Here is a 4357-nt window from a genome sequence, read left to right as displayed (position 1 = left end):
ACCCTAAATCCTTCACCTGTTTTTGTATTTAAATTTGTGTTTATATGTATTTATATTAAATTATTTTAAATATAAAGAAAAGGATTGTGTTTTTATTGCACCATATTCACCATTTTGCCATATGAGATTTCAGTAATTAATTGTGGCTGCACTTTGTAGCTCTGGTTCTGCTTAATTTCAGTGCAGTCCTTAAGGTGATCTTTGCTGAACGATCCGCACGGTCGGGGGCTTCCGAGAACTGCAGTAGGATAACTAATTTTGCTGTGTAGTTCACACTTTGATATTAGCGCATTTCCTCCACATTATTTCTCCTTTCTCCTGAACTGTAAAGTGGAACCGGAAAACACACATTCATTTGACTTTGGTCGGATTTGTTGCATACAATCAACATCAAATGATTTTCTTTTTTCCCCTCATAACTTGCATATCCCTCTTCATATTGAATTGATAGATGCAATCATTCTTCTGATGTTTTCTGGAATGAACAATCATCAGTGAAGATTACTTCAGCCAAAAGTTTGATTAAATCAACCCCTTTGTCCTTTGGTACAGATTTCAGAGTTTTGAATTAATATGGACCTCTTATTAATCTCTCAGCATGAGTCATTTTAAGCAAACTTGCCCCAATATTATTTCACAACCTGACATGCCATCAGTAACGCTCTGTCAGACAGCTGCGACCCACATTCACTTCAAAACCGAGCTCCAAGTCCATAAACCTGGAGCTGTGAAAAATAATTAAGCTCTTTTGAAATTCCTGAAAAAATATCCGGATATTGCTTAATCAAAGTATGCGTGTCGAATCACGAAAACTGCCACGTTTGCCTCTTTTGTAGTTTTCATAAAGTGCAACTGCATTTCTGTGCTAATCTCGTGGGTCCATCAGAAAGGTTCTTGTTTACTGAAATAGCGCAGAATGGATTTAGTTTAGGTTTTACTGAGGTCTTTGAAACTCTGTGCAGTGGGAGAAATCGACCTGATCCTGCATTCTGGAATCAACTCGGAAACAGCTGAAAGGTCAAAGGGCAATCCTTTCCTCTGAGACTTGGAGGAACCTGTAACGCTCAACTATCACTTTCAGTGAGGTCACTTTAACCTCTCAATAAACAGCCAAGTTCAGAATGTTCATTCACCATAAAAATGTACATTCACATGGTGCTCACACTGGCGTGTTTAAAGATAATTTGTAGCAGGTGTTTAGCACTACATACTGACACTTAAGAAAATGAGACAGCATGTGAACATTTAGTTTCAGGACGAATTCCATGTACAGTTCTGGCATGATGAATTATTAAAAATTATAGCCCAATATCACATTTTTATTATACCCATACCCTTGAAAAATTTGAAAGGGATTACATTAGTTTGATCTCCAAATACAATAATAAAGATAAATGAAGTATGAGATTAATATAAAAGTATGCTATAGCAGAGAGTTCCTGTGATCAAATTGTTTTCGTAACAAAAGACAGACCACTGATGCAGAGGTCTGGTTTAATTATATTAATATTCATAAGTTGGGAAAATTGTGTGAGCCATGAAACACACATCATTTGTCTTATTTCTTCGAAGATGTTTACCCAATTCCTCAAGCCACACTTCCATATTAACCTTTTATCTCTGTTTTCGGATGCTCTTGCTTTTCTATTGGTCACTGACGTCACGGTGACATTTGTTGTGGAGTTTTATCAGCATCGAGCAATAAATCTGCCAAGGAGATGTCGCAAGTGGAGCGCACGTGTGAATCCTAAAGAACTCGATAGCTTGCAGCTTACTCTTGTTTTTTTTCCCTTCTTAAGTGGGTTGTGCATTCCGGCCTAAACTTATCCTGCACTGTAATTGAAGTAAATGAAAATAAAGCAATAAAGTGGACTAATTTGGAAAACCGCAACTTCTGTCTGGGAAAATATACAGAATATTGAGACATTCAGTACATGAGCATCAGTTTTTCTTGATTCTCACTTGGCACAAAATTGAGAAGAGCTGTGTATCCACTCGTTGCTTGAAACTATTTTGAAGTAGGAGGTCATATGGGTAAGCAGGCTGACAAAAAAGTAAAGGTAATCATTGACTAGTCAGAACTAAGGAGGAATCATACTACTAGTTAAAAGAGCCTTACACAAAATATAACAAAAGCACATGGCCCTATTTATTGGTCAAAAGCTTTCAGGCGAATAAAAATTCCACTGCGCTGTAAGTTTGTTTTGTTTATTTTCAAAAGACAGAGTAAATTTGTTTTGTAAAACAAAGAACTGAATTTTTATAATCATGAAATGTATTATTTTCTGATTAAAATGGGAGCAGATGTTTTCCGCTTTCCTTCTTGAAAGCTAGCGCTGGAAAAAAATGTCAACAAGCTGCTTGAAATATCCAGTGTAGTATGTTTCGACATGCTGTGGAAGGTCCAGACAAAACCACTAATTGGTCAATTTTATTAGTTTAGTGTATATTAGATGAAAGGGGGCTGAAGTCACTCCTCTTTTGTCAGTCCTGTCTGTACCAGCGCTTTAGTCCGGCCACCATCAGTCTGTCCGATCCAAAATCTCTCAATGATTGGCCCTTAAGCAGAGTGACAGTGAAAAATGCCTTTGTTTTCACAACCTTGGGGGCTTCCTTTATGGGCTGGGAGCTTCCTGTGATGTGTGAACTGCATGTCTTGTGTCAGGAAGCTCTTTGAGAGGGGGCCGAGCAGGTGAAAAGGTAGTACGCAAGGTTACCCCACTGCCTAATGGGCCCCGAGGCCCCTGGCGATGGCAGACGATCCGCTCCCTGCTCCATCCCCTTCCCCCAAGACCCACCAGGGAATGGGCCCGAATCGTCAGCGGTTCCTGACACAATGCGCCTGATGCGAGAAACAGAAATCCCCAATGCAACCCGCCTGTCACAGAGCTGAGTTAGTGGAGCAGAGGTCAAACGCTCAGATGGAACCGTCAAAGGCACGGCCGGTTAAAGACAAAAACAGACCACTCTTCAGTCTCACCCAGTCACCGCTGATGTGTGTGACTGGGAGCCCAATGGTTAGTACCTCTTCAGGTTTAAATGTAATGTGTGTGTATGTGCCAGACCTAAAAACAAACAGGTGGCCTTCCTGGTACAGGTGAACTCTTCTCAATCATCATTTTAATTGACACAATGCTCCAAGGTGAAGAATCAGTGGGACAAAGTGTAACCCTTTTTGCCTCTTGGCAATATGCATACAGAAGAGTCCTCCCCTTTCAGGCATCATAGCAGTAGATCTAATTCAGTAGTGGCATGAACTACACCAGCGAATACCACACTAAAGCTAGATTCAGATACATGTTTAGTAATAATAATAGTAACACAAATAATATAATGGTAATAATCGTATTCTTAGTTTATGGTAGAGGTTCTGTTTTTCAGTTGACCTTCGACATTATACTCCCCTAGTAAAAATTAAATGATGTCTGAAGTCACTGAATTCTCATAAGCTGTTCATTCTTGTGATTCATTATGTGTTCGGATGCCCCAAAGATTTCGATCACTAAGCAGCAAACCTTTAGCAGTGACTGTACACAGCACAGACTGCATCTTTGACACATTCTGGAGCAGACATTCTGTTCTTCCCTTCAATGAAGTACGCAATGCTCCCTGAATGGATTGGCCACAACCAGGATAAATAGGGCAGGAAAACAATCAAACAGAGGAATGCAAGAATAAATGATTCCAGACGGATGTATTTTTATTGCATCAAATGAGTAAATTAAGAAGCTTTTTTTGGAGAATAAATAAAGGTCTACGGTTTTTTTGTATGTCTGTGTGCGTGTGTGTTGGGGACGAGGGAATATTGTTGTATACACTGCAACATGTTAATCATGAAAATGTACTAAAAACGACTAAAACAGAACATGATTTATACAAGGCAAACTCCTGTATAAAAGTGTATGGAGTGTGTAGTCGTTGTTCTATGGTGGACATACTTTATGAATTTCATTTTCCAAACTAAAGTTCACAACTTATTAATAGTAAGAGTTACACTAGAGTTGTCATGGCAATCTCATGAGTGACATTTGCTCATTGGTTATGAACATCCAGTTAGCTTGGCACATAAACTGTTTGATAACCACTGTGTCTCCCTACAGTACCATTACAGATTTAATAAGCATAAGATCTACAGAACAATGTGGTATATTGTACAAAAAATAATTATTGTACAACAAATGTGTGAGACTTGTAAGACTTTTCACACACATACTGAATAAGGACACTTTCACTGTTGGAATGATAATCCGTGATGAGTCTTTGAAAACCATGGGTCAGCAGTTTATAACGGATAGCTCTTGAGCCTGTTTGACAGTTCATTTTTTGAACAGGGACACTTGTTAGCGGATATGAGTTA

This window comes from Megalops cyprinoides, chromosome 25, assembly GCF_013368585.1.
Source record: "Megalops cyprinoides isolate fMegCyp1 chromosome 25, fMegCyp1.pri, whole genome shotgun sequence".
In the NCBI taxonomy this organism is placed as follows: domain Eukaryota; kingdom Metazoa; phylum Chordata; class Actinopteri; order Elopiformes; family Megalopidae; genus Megalops; species Megalops cyprinoides.
The sequence above is the reverse complement of the archived record's forward strand: the minus strand, read 5'-3'. Positions refer to the sequence as shown.